At 51.3% G+C, this 24,499-nt stretch overlaps 1 long non-coding RNA gene across 1 annotated transcript; it reads left to right on the top strand.

The window, feature by feature from the left end:
* The first annotated feature begins 6,240 nt into the window (after positions 1-6,240).
* On the top strand, positions 6,241-7,262 carry LOC132665089 (uncharacterized). The gene is made up of 2 exons (XR_009603961.3): positions 6,241-6,492; positions 7,101-7,262. It is a non-coding gene; the product is annotated as an uncharacterized LOC132665089 (long non-coding RNA).
* The last annotated feature ends 17,237 nt before the right edge of the window (positions 7,263-24,499 follow it).

The raw sequence follows: 24,499 nt of genomic DNA on the forward strand, positions 1-24,499 counted from the left end.
ACTGTTCATCTAGCACATATTTCCTGAGTGCCTGCTGCGGGCCTGGCATCAGCAAGGTGCCAGGTAATGGACAAGGGAACCAAGTCCTGGATATTGTGCTCAGGGAAACAGGAAATAAACAAGCAAATGTGCAGAGAGGGACAAGGGCTCTAAGTGAAAGAATGAGGCAAAACCAGGGTACAGAAAGGAGTGAGGGGCTACTTTAGGAGGGGCAGCGTGCCAAGGAAGTCTCTGAGGGGGGTGACATTTGACCAGAGCCCTGAAGGAGGTGAGGGAGGGGGGAGCCATGGTTGTATATAAGGGGAGAACAGTTCTGGCTGGTGGGAACAGCACATGCAAAGGCCCTGAGGTAGGACCAAGCTTTGTGAGCTGGAGGAAGGGTGAGAAGGCCCGGGTGGTGGAGGCAGAGAGGCCATTGAAGAACAGTGCATGCGCCCTCTCCTGGTGACCGCTCCCTGGCTCCAGTCCTCACTCTCTCTCTCTCAGATTGCCATTGTGGCTCCCAGCTGACCTCTCTTTCCCTCCTGCCCCAGTGCGTCCTCCACAACCAAAGTGATCGCTTGGATCGCATCACTGCCCTACTTTAAAACATGCAGTGTCCTCAGAATCAAGTCCAAACTCTGCAGTGAAACTCACAAAGGTCGTCTTGACCCAGGCCCCCGGCCCACCCTCCTGACCTCAGTCGCCCCGACAACGCTTCCTCCTTGTAAGTCGTGTCCAGCCACCGAGGGACTTCTCATCCCCCACCCTCACCACACTCCCTCCTGCCTTTATGCTTTTACGTGTTCTGTTCCCTCTGGCCAGAATGCCTCCCCATTGGCTTGCTCCAGACCTCAGCTTGGATGTCCCCTCCTCCAGGAAGACTTCCCCGACCCCACCCCGGGGTCGGAGGCCCCCACTCTGGGTTTCCACAGCTCCCAGCATTGTCCCACCAGAACGCATTTTCGCCGTGTGGAATGCATGTCGTCTCTTTGAGGACAGTGATTACACCAAGGACGCCTGAACCCCCAGCACTGAACCAGTGCCCGACACCTGGTAGATGCTCAGAATATATTGGTATAATAAAGGGTTAAAGAAAACAGAGCAACGGGCTCAGGGAGATGCAGGCAAGACGCGAGAAGAGCCCGTCTTTATCCCAATAATCTAACAGCACGTCTGGGGGGATGAGATTCAGGCACACACGAAACCACACGTTGCAGAAGGCTCGGCTGTGTGGCGAGACAGAAACACGGGGGAGGGACGGCATGCAGAGGGCTGGAACATTTGTGGTTTCTTTTCAGGAGGAGACGAGACAGGGTGGAGGAGAGGGAGAGGCGCTTGGGTGGCACCTCGGGGAACGAGGAGGGTTCGCAGGGGTGCGGACGAAGAGCACCTATAGCCAGTAGTCTGGGCAGAAACGTGGCCCCATCAACGAACGAGGTGAGGTCATGCAGCGTCCCTGGTCCAAAGGAAATCTGTCGGAGAACAAAAAGGAAACTCCAGCTGGCCCGATGATGGGGGCTCAAAGTCATGAGAAGTCACGGGTACGAGCAAAATCTCTGGAGTGAGTCCTGGGTTCAAATCCTGCCTCTACCCTTTGGCAACCACTTGACCTTGAGCAAGTCACTTCACCCTCTTGGGTCTCGGTCTTCTCATCTGCAAAATGGAGATCATGAAAGCTAAGCATCAGGGTCTCCTCCCCGTCCCAAGCTCCTTCAGGACACTGGGTGGGGCCCTGGAGACGTCTTCCAGGGTCATATGGCTTGGTAAAAAGGGTCATTTCATACTTTTTTTTCTTAAAGAGGGATCCCCAAAAATCTAGACCACCTTCCCCTCTCCCCCACAGCCCACCTGTCTACCATCCAAGGTTTCCAGGGCATTAAATGGAACCACAGTGCTTTAGCAAGGTGCTTGGCATATAACATAAAGGTGCTCGATAAATGTTAGCCATGGCGATAATCAATCTCGTCGTCATTGGATCCACCAAGGTGTTCGGAGCCAAACAGCAGAAACCGGGCCCCGCGAACATGGCGGGGGGCAACAGAATTACCGGGCGAATTTCTGGCAACGCCTAGAAGCGGCAGGGAGGCGGGTGAGGCAGGCCCAGGACACCGGCAGCAGCAAAGGACACTATCTGGACAGTGGGAGGGGTCCCGCCTCCCGTCTCCGCAGGCCGCGTCCAACAACATCATTCCCTTTTATGAGTTTACTTTTCCCTCTCTGAAGAGGAGTCTTCCAGTCTCTGTAGATAAGACAAATAGGTCTGCCTTAAATATTTCTATTACTTAAAAGTTCATAAATCTATTGGTTTAAAACTGTCAGCACTATGGGAAAGTCCTGAGACGGAGCCGCTCTTATCGCCAGGCGAGGAATTTGCCCAAAGCGGGGGCAGGACGTTACATGAAAGATGGTGGCAGTGCCCGAAATGAACGGCCTCCTTGGCCCTACCCAGGACGCTTGCCTTCCCAAGAGACGCTTTGAAATCTGGCCGGAAGAGCCAGGTGTCATACGAGGCAACGATCTAGCCCATGGCCAGCCGCCCTCACCGGTGCCCACGTCCCTTTGACCTGAGTCGACATCGGGGCCGGATGCCCGCCCACCCTCCAAACGGGAGTAACTCTGTGTTTTGCGTAATACGTAGCCTCCGCTCTCCTGCAGGGGTGCTCGGACGGGTCTCAGGTGAGAAGCAAAGGGGCCAGGGTTCTAGGCAATGACTTACTAAATATTTAGCAACTACCTCTCTTGGGGGTGGGGGTGGGGGTGGGGGTGGGGGCAGGGGGAAGCCCTGATTTGTACCACGCGCCAGTTTCCGCGGTGTCAACCCTCCCACCGTGGCCGGCATCACAGGACGCAGCTGGAAAAGATGTTACATAGCCCCCCATCGTGTGGGATTTGCACACACAGCTTCAACAGGTATAAAGGACCTCAGGAACGTGGGACGTCATACATTCCGAGTGTTTGCTACCTTTGTTTAATAGAATGTATTTAATGGTAGAAATATACACATTTCTTTTTTTATTTTTTATTTTTTTATTTCTTTTTTTGTTTTTTTTTAATGTTTACTTATTTTTGAGAGACAGAGAGAGAGAGAGAGCCAGAGCACGAGTGGGGGAGGGGCAGAGAGAGAACGAGAGAGAGGGACGCACAGATTTCGAAGCAGGCTCCAGGCTCCGAGCCATCAGCACAGAGCCCGACGCGGGGCTCGAACCCCCGAACCGCGAGATCATGACCTGAGCCGAAGTCGGACGCTCAACTGACTGAGCCACCCAGGCGCCCCTATACGTTTCTTCTTTCAAGTGTATTTATTTATTTTGAGAGAGAAAGAGAGAGCATGAGCAGGGGAGGGGCAGAGAGAGAGGGAGAGAAGGACGGAATCCCAAGCAGGCTCCGTGCCGTCGGCGCAGAGCCCGGTGCGGGGCTCCAACTCCTGAACCGTGAGATCATGAGCTGAGTCGGACCCTTCACTGCCCGAGCCACCCAGGTACACCTGATGGCAAAAGTATACAATTTAATCTTTAATAATAGCTACGTTTCACCGAGGGGTCACAAAAGTCCTGGAGACTTAACAGTTGGCTGTTGGCAAGTTGGCGCACACCAGACCGGCCCATCGGTGGTTCCAGGACCCGCTTCGGGAGGCGGGTTTGAACACCAGCACTGCGACTTTCTGGCTGGGGGATCTCGGGCACCGTCACTAGTTACCTGGGAGCTGGCACTCAGACAGAACTTACCGGAAGGCCCTCTGCAAAGCCCCCGATTGGCCTTTGCGGGAACCAGATCTCCGCAAAGATCTGTCTGCCTGTAAAATGTGGGTGTTGCTACGGATTTCCCCCGGGGGAGTCGTGAGGACGTGAACATTAAATGAGCGACTGCAGGGGACCCACTGGCAGGCCACCTGGCACACGGAAGCCCCAAATTCCTTTAGGGCAGGCTTTCCCGGGGGCGAGGGCCGGGGTCTGTCAGAGCCAAGGGGGGAAGGCTGGACAACATAATATCAGCGGGCTGTGAATAGCACGGATAAATCATCAGCTGTCTTTCTATTATTACCCAGGCTTCAGGCACCCAACCTCTTATCTAGATTCACTCGGCGAAAATATGCTCTCTCCCCACAGAGAAACCTCGGTGCGCAGCACCGGCGGCTTCGTAAAGTAAAGCCAAAGTCTGAGACGTCCAGAAGCTTCCAGATCCTGCCATCCGCCCCACTGGGTGTCATACAGTGGACTGTGGCCTCTCGGCGGCCTTCCGAGGTCTGCCTTCCAGAAGAGAGGGCTCATCCCTACCGTAGTTGCTGCTGCTTGCCGTATGGGGGGGAACAATCCTGGGCTGCAGAAAGTCTGGGGGGGGGAGCGTTCCCAATGGCCCCCCCATGTAACCCCGGGCTGGAAATTCTGCATCCTCCGCCTTCCTTCGCCCTGCCTGTGCTCTGAGAGGCTGTGCCCAAGGCCCAGGCCCCTTTGTCCTCTGGCTTCCTGTTGGATTCTGGGAGACGCCAGGAGGGAGGGAGGAGGGAGGGAAGAGGAAGAGAGAGGGAGGTGTCTTTCCCCATGGGTTTGGCGGGGGCAGCGTCCCTCTGCCAAAGGCGGTGGCTCTTTCCAGGCGGTGCTCTCGGAAGCTCCTGTTCTCAGCAGGCTCTGGAAACCTCTATATCACCTGCTCCGTCCCCGTTAGCTCCCTGAACCCAGCCTACCCCTCCGTAAATAACCCCCTCACTCCGCTCTCTTTTGCTGCTTCTGCGTCCATGTCTCCTTCCTGCCAGCCAGCCCCGAAGACCCTTCTCTCAACCTCAGTTTCTCCATCCGTGAAATGGGCCGTCCCTCTCCCAGTCCACCTTGCAGAGGTGACCTCGAGGGCAAAGCGAAACCGAGATGGGAAAATTCTCCGGGAAAAACAAAAGTTCAAAGTGCCACCCGGGAGCCATTCATGTTATTAATAAAAGCCAGATAGGTCTCCCCAGTTTGCCTCTGCCTCCCTCCGCCGCATCCCCCTCCCCTCCCACGCCCCCTGACCTCCTGTCCGTGTCCCGGCCTTGACAGCCTCCTCCCCCGCTCCGTGTTCCCACTAAGGCCACGGACCCTTCCCCCACCTGCTCTGCACCTCCGGGTCTGCGCCGGGGATGAAGCGCCCGGCTAATATAAGCGTGTTTACATTAAAATATAAGGACAATTACACCAGCCGATCTAATAGTCGGCTCTGTATATGTTACCAAGTACTTAGGGCTCTCTTTTGGAAAGCCATTATGCCCACGTGATTCCCCTCAAAGCCTTTCTGGAGGATTTTGTTTTGACAGGAGGACATTAAGGGGTTGAAACTGATAGCATAAGCACATCACTTACACACTTTGATCATATCGGCCCATAATTCTGCTAGAGAAAGTCTTGTATATATTAGGAAGGAAATTAATTTTATGGCTGCTGTGGCTTTGCTGGTTAATGGCCCAGCAAGTCGACTGGCCCCAGCAGGCCAGCAACGGGAGGAGGACTCACGGCTCTGCCTCCCAGGCTCACCGTGCACCGCTGGGGAGGACGATCCCGGAGGGGAAGACCAAGCGGGGTTGGGGTGGGGGGGACACTAGCCAGCAAGAGCCCCCCTCCGAGGCGTGGGACGCGGTGGCTGCCACCTGTCACCTCTGCCCTAGCCTCTCGCCAGGCTTGTCCCAGCTGAGATGCGCCTGGGGCTCTCCCTGCAGGACGCGGGCTTGCCCCAAGCCCGGAGCCCACGTCACAAGCTATCGGGCTTGAGAGGAATTCAAATGCCACAGCGCGGGACAGCTGGATGGTGAAACGGTATCGTGCATGTGCGTGCATCAGGAAACCACGCTAGAGAGAAGAAAGGAATTTAAACAGCGGGGGTGACCTCTCCCAGCCGGTTTCTCCATCCGACCACCACTCTGCTCCAGGAGCACTCGCCCCAAAGTGGGCGCACGGTGCCGGATGGGAACAAGGGCTCCCGGGGTTCTTCTTGGCTCCCGTGCACCGAGTAGGATTCCGGGGCGGGGGTGGGGTGGGGGGGGGCGGGGGTGACAGAGTTTAGTACAACCTGGCCCTAGCCGGCCACTTGATCTGATCACTTCAAATGAAGAAACACCAAACTGTCCTTAGATCTGAGGGACAATGAGGTATCAAGGCGTATTTCAGGGACGTGTGTGGGCTTTGCCTTTCTGGGGGATTTTAGAACTTAACTTTCCCACCAAAGGTCACTCCGTGCACTTTCGACAAATGAATTCAAGTCGATTTTTTTTCAGCCGTGACAACCATCCCCAACGTCTTCATCAGGGCGGAGGGGTGGGGAGCGGGGGGTTACCGTGGAAGCTGGTGATGGGTGCGTGGGGCTACCTTACGCCACTCCGTTGACTTTGTGTATGTTTGAAAGCTCTCATCATAAAAACTAAAGAAAAACACGTCAGGCTGATCTTACAGTGACCTCATCTCCATGCTCTTGGCGTTCTAGAACGCTCGCCGGAGACCGGGAGAAAGGGAAGGATGGCTATCTCCCAGCAGGAATCGAGCGGGACTCCTAGTAAGTGTTGAAACGTAAGAATGTCATTCATCACAAGTGTTCTGTCTTTGTTGCTGGTGAACGAAAGGAGGGAGGGCTCTCTGGCATAGAAAGAATGCCAGAAGACAAGGCATGAATTTTGTCGGCAGGTGACCGGCGTTCAGACCCCAGTTCCGTCACTGTGGGCCCCGAGGCCAGTGGCCTGACCTCTCCAGGGCTCTGTTTCTCTACCTGCAAAACAGGGACCATCACGACTGGACAGGGTGGCAGCATAACCACCCGGGGAGAACGCCGGGCACACCCCAGGCTAACAGCCGCCACCGGCCACGCGGGTACACGCTTTCCCGCTCAGCGCGGCTTCTGTGTCCGATAACCACACTGCGACTTCCCTCTGGGCAACTGAGCTTGCTCCCACTTCCAGCCCACGTGGCTTCGGTGCTGTGCCCTCCGCCCCCCTCCCCCGTGAACACGGCCATGTGACTCAGGATGACCAATCACCACCCCCTCTTCCTGCCTTTGGGATTGGCTGGCTGAGACCATGTGACCCGATGAGAGCCAATCAGGCTGATGCATTGTAGACCGTCGCCGGATCTTTTAGCGGAGGAGCGTGTTCTTCTGGTGCCTTGCAGGTGAACACAGGGGCCTCGAGTTGCCGTCAGCAGCTTGGGAAAGCCAAGGCGGGGAGTTTGAACGTAGGGAAACAGAAAGAAAGCCCCTAGATGAAGCCCTTCCACAATCCATCGACTTTTTCAGCGACGCCAGCCAATAAATTACCTTTGGGGCTTAAGTCAGTTTCTGGTTTTCTGTCATTTGCCACGGAAAATCCCATGGGGTGCAATTGCTGTTGCCTTTATTATTATTATTGGTGAGACTAGCCAATTTCCGTAGCTATTATATGAAACGTCTCCCTGAGCTGGTGCCCTTTGAGATCTGTTATCCCAAGATGATGTTATTAACCCCCAGCTTTGTGATTTGTGGCCCTCGTCACCAGCGTCATTGCTGCACCACGCGTGAGCACAAAGACTCTGGTCTGACACTGCGAAAGCGGGGGAGCAGGGACGGCACCCTGCCAGGCAAATCCCCCGAATGCCCAGTGCCCTAGCAGGACCCCTAGTGTGTGCCTAGTGGGGTGGTGAGTCCAGACATCCCCCAACACACTTTGGGGTAGGCACGGGGGCTGTTTGTGCTCCTGGAACTTCAAGGAGGCAACAAAAGGGCTAAGAAGCCCTTGACCCGTGTGCACTACAAGGGCCCGGAACCTCATCCGGCCCACATTCCAGTTATCGGTTGCCACGTAAGTCATCCCAAAATTAGTGGTGTGAAACGACAATCGTTTCATTTGGCTCACAGATTGCCCGGGTCAGGAATCCAGACGAGGCGCAGTGGGGATGACATCTCTGCTCCCCAATACCTGGGGCTTCGGCTTGGCAGACAAATGGCCACTGGTGACTTGAACAGCTGGAATCGCCTGGAAACATCTCGATCACGTGTCTAGTGCTTGGGTTCGGGACTGGAATGCCAGGCTCAGCTGGGACTGTCAGCCAGAGCACCTGCATATGGCCTCTCCGTGTCGCTCGGGTGTCTCCCAGCATGGCAGTTAGGTTCCAGGAGGGAACAGCTAGGGAAGAGGCATTTCAGGAGAATGAGGTGCAAGCAGTGTGACCTTTTTGGACTTCCGTTGGTTACAAATGGGTCACCGCGGCCACCCGGATCCCCCCTCGGGGAGGATGTAGTGAGGTAAGGATGCAAAAGAGCATGGCGGACAAGGAATAGGACTACAGGCCTCTTTGGAAAATACCATTGACCGTGGCCCACAAGCGCTACCACCAACAGCCTCGGGTAGACGTTACACCCAGCGTCTCCCGAGAATTGATTATGTGACAAGTGCTGTGCTCAGCAGTTTATACGTACGGTCGTATTTCATGCTTACCATTCCATGAGGGCAGCTACTGTCTTTATGCTCCTATAACAATGGAGGCGGCCGAGGCTCAGAGAGGGTAAGTGACTTGCCCAAAGTCACCCAGCCAGAACGTGGAGGAGCTGAGCTCAGACCAGCTGCGTATGAGTCCAGCTCTATTCTTTGTGCCATGCGGTTTTGCCTACAACTTCCGTTTTCCTCTTCTGCCCGCCCACCTGTGTCCCCGCTCTGCTTGTTCTCAAGAAATTCTTCTGTTTTTCGAGAAAGATCCAGCTGTCTCTTTTTGCCTGATTTCATCCAGAGGCATAGAGGTCAAGAGCACCATCTCTACTCTCCCAGGTGGAGGGGGGACTACATCCCCATTTAAAAGATGGAAAAACCAAGGCCTGGAGAGGGAAAACAACCTGTCAAGGTCACCCCCAAGGTCACCTGGCTCAAATTACCAATCAGTCCATGGCACATCATCGTTGAACAATACCTAGACTGGGCCTTCTTGGGTTATATGAGGGGAGGGTGCCTGCTGCCCCCCTTTGTCTCACCCTGGCCAGTCTTTCTACCCCTTGTCCCATTGGAAGATTCCCTCTGTCTCCAGTCAGGCTGCTCCCAGAGTTGTCAGGCACATAAATGATGGGCGTCCTCGGCCCCTGTTTCTTCCCATCTCCTCCCAATCTCCTTTTCCGCTAGCCCGCACTGGCCTCAGCCTCCCAAGTTATCTCGTCCCCTCCCCAGGGGGGATTATGGCACATTCAGAGAGTGTCCAGCACTGAGAAATGTTTACACTGGAGATTAGCATTTATCTCTATACTTTCAACCTCTCTTTCCATGCTCAGTGCTGCTGTCTGCATCAGGACGGCCCCCAGAGATGGGAGCCCGCCAGGCTGGGGCCGCCTCCCTGACATCTGGGTCCACTGAACCCCTCTTCCCACCATCTTGGGGGGCGGCGCCCCTATGCTGGTCTCATTCAATCCCTGAAAATCCTGGGGTTCCTTGGGTAAAGGCCAGAGCCTCCCTGAAAATATAGGTCTAGAAAGCGGGCTCTCACCAGACACCGAATCTGCGGGCACCGTGATCTTGGACTTCCCGCCTCCACAACTGTGAGAAATATTTGTTGTTTATAAGCAGCCCAGTTTATGGTATTTCGTTATAGCAGCCCAAACAGACTAAGATGTCGTGATACGTAGTGAGAACTACCCACAGGCCAGGCACTGTGCCGAATGCATTTCCAAACGGTGTCTTTGCAAGCGTCCTGCTGGGGATACTACCATGTTGCCTCTATATAGAGGAAAACACAGAACCCAGTTGCCCAAGGCAACCTACCAAGTTGGTCGTAAGCTTGGCTTTAGAGGCTGGGCCCTCCCGTTCTCCTCACCTGCCAGGCCTGTGGTCAGCTGACAGCAGCTGTGTGCTAGGCTGGTGACTTCCACAGTGCAGTCTCTGCAGCGCTCGGGGAACTTGCTAGAAATGCACACTCCCGGGCCCCTCCCTGAGTCAGAAACGCCGGGGCCGGGGGCCGGCACTCGGTGTTTTAACAAGCTGCTTGGATGATTCTGCTGATTGGAAGTTTGGGAATCCCTGCTGTAGTCTTGGGAGACCCCAGACTCCTGGAAATCGGTGACCTCAGCGAGAGGTCACAAGCCTGTCCCGGCAATGCTCTGGGCGGGGTTAAGGCACAGAAGACAGAGAGAGGAAAGAAACAGTGAAGACAGGGGGGAGAAGAAAAGGAAGCTTCGGGAAGAAGGTATGAAGCTATTTGTTCCAGAAAGTTTCAGGGCTTTCTAGAAAGAGAATAAAGAAGGGCCAGCCAGCATTTTACTGAGCTCCTTCTCTGCACAAGCACAGAGGTGGGGCTGGATGTGAAGCAGGGAACTGGATACAGTTGCTGCTGTAGGGGAAGTCCCAATCAAGTAAGGGACAAGGACTCCAATAACGGAGATTGGGCGGAGGCCATCGCCACCTTACCGATGGAGGCTGGGCATGACCAAAATGATCAACGTAAAGGACCATTTGGGAAGATGCATCCTTCCAACCACAGCCCATGCCATGCCTGCAAATGCCTTTGTAGAACCTGTGTCTCAAAGTGTATGTGTGACATCATGAAATGCAGACCACACAGTACAAATCCGTATACGGACTACTTCCTCCACTAACAAGAATATCGTGTTTGGGAGAAGAGAACAAAGCACCTATACGTTCCCTTATGTTATCAATTAGTCTAGGGATTATGAGATGATTGGCCACTTATGTTTTTTAGTTTTGGAGCTCTCCAATATCTTTGCATGGAGTGTGTATGCCGTTAGAAATAAGATTTGTGAGGGGCGCCTGGGCGGCTCAGTCGGTCGGGAGTCCGACTTAGGTTCAGGTCATGATCTCACAGCTCGTGAGTTCGAGCCCCGCGTCGGGCTCTGTGCTGACAGCTCGGAGCCTGGAGCCTGCTTCGGATTCTGTCTCCCTCTCTCTCTGCCCCTAACCCATTCGCATTCTGTCTCTGTCTCTCTCAAAAATAAATAAACATTAAAAAAAAAAGAAATAAGATTTGTGAAAACAGAATAAATATTTCTCAGTAACATGGATGGTAAGGAAAGCGTTTAAGCTGTCGGGCGATACAAAGAAGATTGTTTTAAAAGACAGTCATAATCACAACACAGTGTGCCCAGAATGGCCCCATGGCTTAGTGTTTACCTAAGCAGACAGTGCGAGACCTGAAGGGGATCTGGCCACACCCCCGGGTCATCCCCTTCTCCTACACACATGTCGCCCACCGTCGACAGTTCCTGCTTTTTATCCTTAATGTTGCTATACTTGGCTTACGCAGGGGTCTCATCCCTTAAAGATTTACTTTTCCTGGGAAGCCAAGAAAGCCCGAAAAATTTGTTTCTACTCGTGTTCACAGAGAAAAGGAGAAAAAAACCCACAACTTTAGGCTTACGTGATGAGGTAGAAATGGGAGGGTTGTGTCTGAGTCATCATCAGCTGGAATCAATTGGGGGCAAATATTTTGTGTCCCTCGTTCTGATTTGAGGGTGGAGGGGAGAGCATCATATAGCCTGGTGGAGGGCATCACAGAAACTCAAGAGCAACATCCATTCATTTGGCTTCAACGGAGGAAAAAGTGTCTCAGGCAGGCTGTCACCAACACAGCCCACCCCCTTTTCTTTCTGTTGATGTCCCCAGTGTCCCAAGCTCCCCTGGTCACTCAGGGATTCCAAAGCTGGGGGAGCGGGGGAGAGGCTCATGCTCTAACAGCCCCCACCCATCTGATGGGACCCAGCTGCCCAGGGGAGGGGAAGGCACATTAGATAAGACAATCAAACAAAGGCTGGGCTTTGTATATTTGATTTGTCTGACCCAATTCCCAGGCCCCACAGGGATGGGTTCATAGCTGGGGGATGGGGTGAGGTAAAGGGCATGGTTTCCATCTTTCTTCCCAGTCTTTCAGGAACATTGGCCCCCTCACTGGAACCACCCATCCATCTGGTTCCATAGGCCAATGGATCTGAGTGTGAATGCTGATCATGACTCCGTGTGACCCTGCATGTGGGGTCACCTCTCTGAGACTCAATTTCCTCACTATGTAAAACGGATCCAATAATCATGTCTTAAGGCATATAACACCTTGCAGGCAAGATGTGGTTAACACCGTGTCTAGTGGATTCTTATCTTCCTCTACGCCCCCTTGCCTATGAGGGAGGGAAGTCGAGGTACTTGGAACCAAGCCAAGCTGACAATTCACTGTGTCCTGTGGCCTCTTCCCCTGATTGCCCAAAAGCATGTCAGGGGGTCAGATTTAGCCTGACCTATGCAGGAGTGAAGACCAGTGCCCAGGTCCTGTGGGCTTCCTCCCTCAAAACTATCGGCTTCTGCCCAAGACTGGTAAAGCAATACAACCGCATGGGTATGAGAGGGAGAAATTTCAAGAAAAACTCAAAAACATGAGAACATGAGTACGTTTTGTCAGACCTGAAATTCAACCAAAGGAACTCAGAAAACACAAATATCTTTCATTGTGAGGAAGGCCTTTTCGTGGAGTATAACATGACCCTTATTCTTAGAAAATTAACTCACAATGGCTTTGAAGTCAAGTTTTACTTTGATATTTAAACATTGTTAGCAAGCTCCTACACGGACAAATGGTATTCAGAGCAAGTAGGTGTATCATTTGTATCATTTGTACCAAAAGAGGTTAACAAACATTGAACTCACGAAAGAACTAGAAACCTATGAACATTTGAACGCCAAGGTCCGAATCTCAGAAACTTAAAAGTTACGTAAACGCAATATTATAATCGTTTTCTCTTTAAAAATTGTATTCACGACACTTACCAATTTTTTTTTTTTTTTTTTTTTTTGAGTCCCCCTCCTTCCTAGAATGCCAAGTGTGAGGGGGACAGATTCCTGGTCTGTTTCATTCACCTCCCTATCCCCAGCACCTTGGACAGCGCTTGGCACAATGCAGTTACTCAATAAATATTGGTTGTATGAAAACTCAGTCATCTGCTTCTGAACCCCTTCCGTCTAGTGATGTGTTGCCTTCCTATGTTTCTGCCAACCCACAGATTGAAGAGGTGTGGTGTAGTGGCTCATCTTTGAGCCTTGGGAATCAGGGATCCTACCACATACCAGCGGTGTGACTTGAGGTCATTGACGTCACCTCTCCGAGCTTCAGGTTTTTCTGGCTTATTTTGAAATATATGATCCCTTCTAAAGAGCATAACAAATATATATGAGCACCTTACAGAGCAATGAGAAAAGGAACACCGGGGAAACAGCATTAGCAATAACAAAAATAATAATTAGCATTTAGGTCCCAGTGCCTCTCCTTCATTGCATCCTTCTTCCTCCCCACCTCCACTGAAAAGTAACCTCTACCTGGACTATTCTGGGGGGAGGGGAATTGTTATCTTGCTTTTATTTACTGTTTTGTCATACCTCTGCATCTCTAAACAACACATTGTCTGTGTTTTTACCAATGTTTGCATTTTATAGGTATAGACATGAGCTGTTTATGATTCTCTGTGAGTTGTTTTAGATCAAAATTATGTCTTTCGGAGTCGTCCATTTTGAAGTATGCAGCTGAAACTTATCTATTTGTCACTGTTGATTGGCCTTCCGGAATGTGGGTGTACCACACTTTACTTACCCATTCGGCTTATGAGGGACCTTGGGGTTGACTCTAGCTCATCGCCTCACACACGATGCTCCTGTGAGCACTGTCACACGTGTCTCCCAGAACACAGCTACAGGATTGTGTCCAAGGCATGGCCAAACATGGAATGGCTGGTCCACAGGGTGTGTCCATCATCAACTCCAGGAGGTAAGGCTACACTGTTTTCCAAAGTGGATTGTACTGGTTTATACTCCCATCAACACTGGAGGAGCCATGCTTGTTGCCATGCATTCTCATTTTAACATGTGTAATTGGAACTATAGTTACCCATAAATTGGGTGCATTGCCTCCTGCCTCAAAACTTTCTTATAATAATTTCATGCCATAGTATCTATCAAGGCTTATTTATATAGTCGGTCTGTCTTGGGCCCAAGATACTTTTTCAGGGGCAGCAAGGGAAGCCTTCACGGTTGGCCCACGCTGCCTAAATGTCGGAGAACTGTCCATAAAGTCAATTAGGAACAGTGCGCCCAGCCAGGCCCTCCATAGATGTTGACTGAATCAATGAGGGAGGACCAAACGGACAGAGGTTCTCAACTGGAGGACCCATAGGTAGCACTAGGTAACATTTCTCAAGCGCTTAAATTAGTATAAGCTTTATAAATATTGCCTCATTGATCCTTTTGAAGCCCTACAAGGCAGGTACCACCATGATACCTATTTGGCTGATGAGGAAACCAAGACAGAAACGATGTAACTCATCCAGGGCCATGTGGCAAGTAGGGTTACTCTCGAACACATTGCACCACCTTTCTCCCCATCAGAACAGAAGACTGACTCTCAGGCCAAGACAAAAATGGAGAGTTGTGAACTCAAAAAACCATGTAGGCTATCACCGGGAAATGGCTCCTTCGACCGCTCCGTTTGCTGAGTGACCACCCCAGTGCGTGGGTGAGACGCGCCATGCATCAGCTGGTGTCCTTGCAGGAACCAATGCAAACCCAAGAGCTAACTGAAGGGAGCTGGGAAGAGGGGTGGGCGTGGTAAAGGGAAGCAACAGGGTGGTGATGCACCCTAGGGACCGTCACTAGCCCCAGCCTGCGGGGCACGAAGGGAGGCACTGCAAACTGCAGCACCAGGGAGGGAAGACAAGGACCAAACACCCCCTCCCTTCTCACCCTCCAGGCTCCTGGTGACTGACTTCCCTTGGGCAAATTTAACCAGAAGCCAGAGGGTGAGCGAGCCCAGCTTACCCAGGACTGTAGCCATCAAACAACCTTTGGGAGCACACAGCAGGGTGGGGAAGAGTCAGGAATGGGTCCGGCGACCCACCTGACATCCGTGCCCCTCTCCTTTCCCACGAGCCTCCCCTCGCACACGCCCCTCGCCAATTGGGGTACGACACTAGAGTTTAAAGACGTTTATCGTAATACCACCCGGCAAGCCGATGGCTTCACCGACGTTCACACAAACAGCAATCTGTTCTGGCATTGAGGAGCAAATGCCCTGTTAGACCTGACTGAGAGATAGTCCACTGGTCACCAAACTGGCACCATCCGAGGGATTTTCACGAGTCAGTCTGACTTTGCAAAGTCCCCACCGCATTAGAAGAGACTCTGCTGCGTGGGTCCTCTGCAGGGAGAAAGGTTGGTGGGACGGGAGGGATGGATTCGCAGGGGTTATTCTGGAATAGTCCGAGATGACACAACACATTCAGTCGCATCCCAAGGAAGCTGGGAGGACGAACGCCGGAGGAAATGCACCTCAAGGTCTCACAGGCCAGCCGGAAACAGGAACAAACCATCTGTGGCTGCCCAGCTGGGGAACGAGCTTATGGAAGAGGCTGCCCCGTGAAGCAAACATCAAGGTTGGCCTGCAGCTGACACACACCATGCTCGGTGTGACTGTGGTGCAGCTCATTCTGAGGAATGTGGTGGGGGAGCACTGCCCCATCAGAGTCGAAGCCTTGGCCCTGCCGCTTGCTATGGTGATGCCGTGACACCCGCAGATGCAGCGGGGGGTGGGGGGGTGAGGTGGGGGGGGATGTTGTCTGCAAAAAGTCTGCAGCTGTCTTCCCTCCAGGGATGCCATCACTTGCCAAGACCTGCATGGCATATTGGCCACACTTTTCTGGGAGGGGCCCACGTCCACCGGCCGATGGGGGCAGGAGTGCAAAGGCCTGGCCATCTTGGCCCTCCTTGAGACAACTTTAAAGGGTCACTCTGGGGGCGCCTGGGTGGCTCAGTCGGTTGAGCGTCCGACTTCAGCTCAGGTCATGATCTCCCGGTTCATGAGTTCAAGCCTCACGTCGGGCTCTGTGCTGACAGCTCAGAGCCTGGAGCCTGTTTCAGATTCTGTGGCTCCCTCTCTCTCTCTGTCCCTCCCCCCACTTGTCCTCTCTCTCTCTCTCTCTCTCTCTCAAAAATAAATAAAACATTAAAAAAATTAAATAATGAAGGGTCATTCTAGTTCCAGAGCTTTCCACGCCATCAACAAAAATTCGAAGCCTCAGTCACAGCTCAGCCTTTCCCTCCGTCCACTCCTGTATTCATCCCCTCCCTTCTGTGGGTGCTGATTAAGAGTACCCCCTAATAAACCCCTGCACGCTCAACTCCACGTCAGAGCCTGGTTCCCAGGGAGTTCTGAACAGTGACGTTTGCCAATGGTGTTGACCTCGGACAGCTTAATCTCTTTAGGCCTCGGTTTCTTTTCTGACAAATGGGGTCTCAGCAGTTGGTCGTGGACACTGAGTAAGACAACGTGGGGAAAATGTGTGGCGCAGTGTTTAGCGTGCAGAAAGCACTCCATAATTGTCACCTGTTACTGCCTGAAGTCGTTTTCCACCCCCGAACATAATGTCATGTTAGGAGGGGCTTTGTTGAATGATGGTCGTTTCTCAGAGCTCTAATTATATCTGGACATTGCTCAAACCTACTTGTGGTGGCGATGTCCCATGTACCCTGGGCCCACGCCCCTGCCTCTGAGTCTGGGAGGGGGCCTGCGTGGATTGCCCCAGTGGACCCCCACGCTCAGCAGCTTCCAGTTGGGTTCAGCCAGTGGTCACGGTGTTAACCCCGGGATATTTCGCCTTGGGCTGGACGTGACCTCAACCAAGAATCACAGCTTCTCTCGAAGCAGCTGACTCCACAGGGGTGTCTCCTTCTGAGTTCCGGTAACTGCTCCTTCCCCCTTAAGTCTAGGAACCCTCCCCCCAATTCACTACTGCTATTCACAAAACACTCCCTAGCCCTTAGGCATCCCTCCATCCTGCCCACACCTCTACAGTCTCCTTCTTTAACTTCCCTCTAATCACGCCCATGTTGCCAGCCAAACAATGTATCGGACAGCTTCAGGAGCCGAAATCAACTCAGTCTTTAAAAGTGACAGCAAAGATGGGCCCCAGATCCCTGGGGGCCCGAACAAGAAAAGCGAGTTCCTGGCAAGATTGGACCCCCCATGGTTCACTTCACACTGAGACCCTGATGAGCTACCCACATTCTGCTTCTTTCAAAGGCGTTTCCTAGGGGTGCTGGGGGAACAGGGGTGATCCTGTTCTTGGCTTTCTCCACCAAGCACTGCGCAGAATTTAGAAGTTGAAACCCAGTCAACATAAATTGTAGCTCCAATTATTTTTATAGGGCCAGCTGTTCTTTCCCCATAAATGAGGATTGGGGAGGAAGAGGGTAATGCTTAAGCCAAAGTTATTCATTTCTTGCTGGTGGAATGTTAGGCAGTATAACCCTTGGGTTGGAAAAGCATTTTGTGGTAGTGCAGCCTTCCTGCATAATACCACTTACCGCTGCACTTGACCGACACCCAGGAGAGGCCAGGGCCCCGGAATGGCCAAGTAGGAGAGGCAAATCCTCAGCCTGTTTGTTCCGAAGCATGACATTTACTAATCCCAGCGGAAGAGGAGCCAACCTAATCCACCCCTGAAAGGGTCCAAATCAACCCACTCTTTTCCCCTTGGGGAAAACCTGTCCCTTATCCAAGTTCCAACTTCCTTCCTGCAAAGCGCGAAGTTGAGATGGAAACAGTCAGCCCTGTTTATTTTGCCTGTAATATATCCCCGGCCGGAGGAATGCGCACAGGACACGAGGCTGTGTTCCAAACGCAGCCGCTCTGAGATCTGGATGTGGGGTCTGAGAATGTGGCTGCCTTCCCTCCGTGAAAGCTGACGGCACCCGGAAAGTTTGGGGTGTCCGTTCCCTTGCCTTGCAAGGCACCTTCCAAAGGCTAATCAGCCCCCAGTGCCATTCTACCAGCCTCTCGCTACGTCCGTCTCAGGAAAACAAAACAAAAAACCGTAATCATCGGGAGGAGTGATAGTGGTAAGAAGGTTATTAGTCAGGGTAAAGGTTCAGGCACTAAAGCAAAGGCCAAAATAAATGGGGCTTTAAAAAGATATGTTTATTTCTCCCCTCTGTCATAGCCTGAGCATAAGTGACGGAGGGCTGTTGGGGTTTGCGTTGGGTTTCTCTGCATCGTCAACATAAGGTTTCCCGACCGTGGTCTGAGAAGGTGGGGAAAGGGGGAAGGGGATCAGAGGAAGTGGAGAACAGGACCCAGCTCTTGGATGGCGCGACCAGGAAATTGTACCTGGGATTCGTCCTCTCATCCCATTGGCCAGAATTCGCTCACATGGCTGTGAGCGGCTGCAAGGGAGCCTGGGAAATGTAGTTTTTCGCTGGGTGACCATGTCCCCGGGCTGCAACTTGCTTGGGATTCTAGAAATAATGCTTTGCCAGCGGAGCAATCTAACACAGTCGCTGAAAGAATAGATTTCGAAGTCAGGCAGTGCAGGCGTTTGATTCCCAGCTCCCCACATATCTTCCTGGGGTCGACGGATACCGAGACAGAAATAGCTTCAGGGAGCTAGTGGCCAGAAGAGAGAATGTGTGGGTCAGGGGAGGATATCAGAGAGATGGGGTAGAGCCTGCCCACAGGTGGGTGCCTGTCTGGAGTCCTGTGGGCACTGGGGAGCCATCGGAAGTGTTGGAGCAGAAGAGTAATGTAATCAAGGCATAATTGGAAAAGGGTGGTTCTGATGAACGTTTCCTGGATTGGGTGGCGGCCAGTGAGAGAGCCTTGTGACTCCTCCTGACAGCTTTGTGGACACTGAGCAAACAGCTTAGGCTCACAGCTGGCCAGGAGTGCCCCCCACGGTATAGGGCAGGGTCAGCTTTCCTGGTCAAGGGCCAGAGAGTCAATATTTGAAGTTTTGCACACTTCAACTCTGCCATTGTAGTGTGACACAGCCATAGACAACACGCGAACAAATGAACACAGCCATGTTCCAATAAAACTTTATTTACTAAAATAGGCAGAAGGCCGCATTTGGTCCACAGGCTGTGGTTCACCAATTTCTGGGACAGAGGATTCTTTAAATATCAACGCCTTGTGCTGTGAAGTCAAACCTCTAGTCAATAAAATGCTTGAGGATGTGTCCTACTGTCTTCCATACCGCTGCACCTGCCCCGTTACCGGGGGGCGGGGTCACAGCTTGAGGGGCCTGAAGGTTACACTGTTCAGGGGGTTCGCTTAAGGAAAATACAACAAAAGTACAGTGGACAAGCAAATATGAAAGAGAACATCTATTTAGCATGAGACAAGAGATCGCAAGAAATTTTCAAAAGTTATTAAGTATCAGAAATGGCACAAAATCCATTACGAAGGCGTAATACTTTTTATTAACGAAATGCCTAACACCCTGCATAATATTTTCCCTACATTGGGGCTGGGGGTAGTGCATAGTCCATCTGTTTATGTAAACAGTTAATTTTTAAAATACCATCCACGCTAGACAATTCAATCTTGCCTCCCGCAAGGTTTTTCCTCCGCTCTCCACATATTTCTGGGGCCAGGTGGCTTCAGACAGGTTCATGCCACAGCCTGGGTAGTAGGCATATTCCTAGAAGCCGCTAAGAAAGCCTAGCAATCACTATACACAGAATAACTGCAAACCGCAGAAAAATATACCACTAAATCCAAACTAAACACATTACCAACTCAACTTCCCTTCAGATGAGTCCCAAAAATGCCTGAGGCCACAACCACAGTAAGGAAAGCATAAGAGAGAGGAGGAGGGGCGCCTGGGTGGCTCAGTCGGTTAAGCGTCCGACTTCGGCTCAGGTCATGATCTCGCGGTTCGAGCCCCCTCCCCGCCCCCGACGTGGGGCTCTGTGCTGACACCTCAGAGCCTGGAGCCTCCTTGGGATTCTGTGTCTCCCTCTCTCTGCTCCTCTCACGCTCTGTCTCTCTCTCTCTCTCTCACACACAAATAAAGCTAAAAAAAATTTAAATTTTTTTTTTAAAAAAAGAGGAGGAATCTGGAATAGAAAGAGAAAGGGGTTTTAACCCTTCCTTTTGTGCGTCTGATGGAACTTCTCTCAAAAATAAAGCTAAGAAAAAATTTAAAAATTAAAAAAAAAAAGAGGAGGAATCTGGAATAGAAAGAGAAAGGGGTTTTAAGCCTTCCTTTTTGGGCATCTGATGGAACTTACAGCCACGTGTATATTTGCGCTAAAACACAGGGCTCAGGAGTCGGCGACTCCCAGATGCCTTTGCGACAGCTGTGTGCTCCACCCCCGGAGTGGCAGGTATTTTCCACGATGGACCCCGTTTTCCCCAAAGAAACCACGTCTGGGCAGCCCACACTTTGTAACAAAACCAGGGTTCTGCAAAGCAGCTGATTCTGCTTTGGCTACCAGTAGTCCCTGCGGGGAAATAGATGTGTATCTATGTTTGAAGGCAAGAAAACAACCCATTCTTTTCCCTTTGACTTACACGTTGCCACGCCTCGCTGCAAGGCTGGCTGGGAAATGTAATCTTTAGTCTAACTGGTCAAGTGTCTAGCTAAAATTTGGAGGCGTGCAGGAAGGGAAGGGGGGGGTATTGAGAAATAGGTAATGGTCTCTGCCAGGGGAGTCAAATGGGGGTATCTTTTCTATGTACTCATCAGCCCCACCAACCAATAATTCGGAGCTCGCTCTCCCCGCTCCCCAGGCATGGTCTTGTGATTCATTTATTTGATACATTTTTGAGTGCCTGCCACATCCCAGATGCTATTTTGCAGCAAAGTCCTCGCTCTTGCTGAGGGTGTGTCCTAATGGGAGGACTGTAAGGATAAACAAAGACATGAATAAGGATTTCAAAGAAGGATGAGTGCTGTTAGCATAATGTAACAAGGTGTTGATGTAGGAATGATTGTCACGGGGGGGGGGGGGGGGGGGGGGGGGGGGGGGGGGATATTAGACTCTGCAGTCCCGGAAGGCCTCCCTGAGGAGGGGACATTTAAGGAGAGACCTGTACCCTATAAAAGAGCCAGCTGGGGCGCCTGGGTGACTCAGTCGGTTAAGCATCCTACTCCTGATTTCCGCTCAGGTCACGACCTCACAGTTTGTGGCTTCGAGCCCCGCATCAGGCTGCACGCTGACAGTGTGGAACCTGCTTGGGATTCTCTCTCTTCCCCTCTCTCTCTGCCCTTCCCCCAACTCACCTTTCTCTGCACCACCCTGTCTCTTTTTCTCAAAAATAAACTTAAAAATTTTTTTTCAGGGGCACCCGGGTGGCACAGCCGGTTAAGTGTCCCACTCTTGGTATCAGCTCAGGTCATGATCTCACAGTTCGTGAGTTTGAGCCCTGCATCAGGCTGTGCGCTGAGGACACGAAGCCTACTTGGGATTCTGTCTCTCCTTCTCTCTGCCCCTCCCCCGCTTGCGTGCACACCTGTGCACATGCGTGTACTCTCTCTCTCTCCCTCAAAATACATAAACTTCAAAAAAAAATTTTTTTTATTTTATAAAAGAGCCAGTCATGTGAAGATATGGGAGCAGAGGGTTCTAGGCAGAGGAAACAGCCAGAGCTACAGGTCAGATGTGGGAATGAACAGAGATTGGTCAAGGAACAGAACGAAGGCCGTGGTGGCTGGAGTGAGCACAGGGAAGAAGTATGAGAGGGGAGGCTGAAGGTGGCCAAGGACAGACCACAGGGAGCCTGGAAGGGCATCGTAAAGAGCTTTCTATGACTCTGATCCTGAAAGTAGAGCCTGGCTAAGCTGACTTGCTGAAGTTGCTATGACCCAGAAAAAGAAGGGGCTAAGTAAGATGTGTTGGGTTATGAATTCCTGATTGGGTTTCACCAAGATGTCTGTCCACTTTGTAGAGTGTTCTATCCCCTGAGAAAACATTTCCAGCCTGTCTTGTCAGACCTTTCCCATCAGAGCTCTCAGAAGAAACGGGGGCAGCTGGCGGGATCCCCCCTTGACAAATCAACATGGCACACCGCAGAAAGGTTAAGTGGCTATCCCAGGATCACCACTAACAAGAGGTAGAAGAAAGACTGGAAACTTCTCTTCAATTTCGAGGCAGTCTATCTCCTATCTGCTCCCCAAAGAAATCAAGCGTGAAGAGAAACAAACAAAAATAATGACTTCGCTTGGACAAGATGTGTACATTTTCTCATAGAAATGCATACACACACACACACACACACACACACACACACACACACATACAGATGATAGATAGATAGATGAATGGATGGATGGGCAGGTGGGTGGTTGGATGGATAGATGGATAGATAGATAGATAGATAGATAGATAGATAGATAGATAGATGGATTGATGGATGGATGGATGGATGGATGGATGGATGGATGGATAGATGGATGGATGGATGGGCAGGTGGGTGGATGGGTGGATAGATAGATACATAGATAGATAGATAGATAGATGATAGATAAATATGGACAGACACAGACATATTACAAAAGTGTTTGTTTTTAAATTCTCTTTTTAATGTTCATTTATCTTCGAGAGAGAGCGAGAAACAGAGTGCAGAGAGAGAGGGAGGGGCAAAGAGAGAGGGAGAGAATCTGAAGCAGGCTCCAGGCTCTGAGCTGTCAGCACAGAGCACGACGCGGGGCTGGAACCATGAGATCATGACCTGAGCCCAAGTCGGACGCTTAACCGACTAAGCCACCCAGGCGTCCCAAGGTTTTTGTGATTCCACTTTCCTGAGAGAACACAGACCAATAACACCACTGTTGCTATAGCCCTGAGGTTTTATACCCTGTCCAAATCTTGTAAATAGTTTATATATTAAACTTGCTTTAAGTACTTGTTTGAGCGTGCCATGTCTTTCCTACTGGGACCAGACTGATACAAACTGTCTGGGGGGTGGGGGGAATCACACCAAAATGTCATGTGTGATTCTCTGTGTGGTAGTGGTAGTGAATGTACAAGGGATTCAAATACACACACACACACACACACACACACACACACACAGTGTGTGTGTTGTATAAAAATAAATGTCAGTGCCAGCAATTTGAATACTTGTGAAAGAAACTGCTTTTGTCTCCCACTATCTGTCCTCCCCTTCTTTCTTTAGTAAGGGATTCCCCCAAATTTTAGCTCCTATATGGTCATCCAGCCAAAGACTACATTTCCCAGCCTCCCTTGCAGTTAGTTATGGTCATGTGACTAAGTTCAGCCCAATGGGATGTGAACAGAGAGAAGAAGCCTAAGCACGTGACACCCGCCACCACAGAGCTGCCATTTCAGCCCTGGACGGCTTATACTTGGATGGTAGGAAACAGAGAAACTGTCTCATTATTATCAATTTCGGTGCTGGTGTTCGCAATTGCACCTGTATCTTGATTTCTTCAGATGTCAGACTAAGTCGGGATGTTTGTGCTGAGAACAATGCAGGAATGCTCTCAAAGCATCTGTGCGTGGAGAGTGGCAAGCACGGGAGGAAGGGACATCAGCTTCCATTTCTGTTTCTTCCATCCTGGGGTCCTTTGGCTCACGTTTCCACCCCCGTTGCTGCTCATTCTATCCCTCTGTAAAATGCGGGAATCTTCCTGCCGTCAGGGTGGGCTTGGCAGAACAGTCATCCACATCACTCGGGGGCAAGCACCGTAGTCCCGAGATGCATTGTAATGGGTACCAGCAAGACACAGCTTGGGCTCTGAAGTCAGACAACTTGTGTTCGAGTCCTGGCTCAGTCACGTACTAGCTTTTAAAGGAGATTAGTGGCATCTGTTTGATCCTAATTGAAAAAATGATCGGAGAGCCAAAGAAGAAAGTGCTTTCAAATTCTGAAAGCGGGTTAAATGACACAGATCTGTCTCATGGCGGGGGATGATGGGGTGCGTGAACAGTCCTTGGGGGAGGTGGTCAGAGCCATCAACACCTTCTCCACCATTCTATTGATTGACTTCCTCTAGTATCAAGTGAGTAAAGAAGGATGGAATTACTCCAAGATTTGAATCAGCCCCAGCGTCAAGTCCTGCCTTTTGTTAAAGGGGTAGCCTTGCTCCCTGGATACGCTAAGGCAATGATTCAAAGCAGACATGTCTGGGAGATGGCAGGACAGAGGGGAAAGTGGTCTCAGCCAGAGCTCTGGGGAGAGTAAATAGAGAGGGAATTTCTGCCCCATCAGAAAGAAGAAACTTCAGTGAGTCATCCTTGCCAAGATTGCAGGGAAGGGTTAAACAGGAGGAGGCAATCAGAATCAGGCTCATCATGGAGCTCAGGGACCAAGGGAAAAGTATTGATTTCCTCTGAGCCACTTTGGGCTGACCCATTAGTTCAGGCTCACTGAGAAGGTGGAAAATATACAAGTTGCACTTGGCTGCGTTTTCAATGCTCCCTTACTGGGACAATCCGATGTCTTCCAAATGAATGCATGGGGGAGGGGTTCAGAGTGGAGGATAGTAGTGAGAAGTGGTCCAGGCACAAAAGAGATTCTGACAGATGTGTCTGTGACATGCCTCTCCCAAGCCCTGGGGACCTAGTGGACACTCACCGAGGGTTGATCAACTCTTGAACTGAATACTGCACAGGAAGGAAGAGGCTGGCAATTCTTAGCTCTGAGCTGGTAGTCTAGGAGCCAACCCTCAAGTTCTTATGTCTAACTCCCAGAGTGACGCTGGATTCACAACCTTTTCATCTGGCCTGAAATCGTTGTGTTCATTACCAAAGTTGAGAGTCATACTG

This window comes from Panthera onca, chromosome D3, assembly GCF_046562875.1.
Source record: "Panthera onca isolate mPanOnc1 chromosome D3, mPanOnc1 haplotype 2, whole genome shotgun sequence".
In the NCBI taxonomy this organism is placed as follows: domain Eukaryota; kingdom Metazoa; phylum Chordata; class Mammalia; order Carnivora; family Felidae; genus Panthera; species Panthera onca.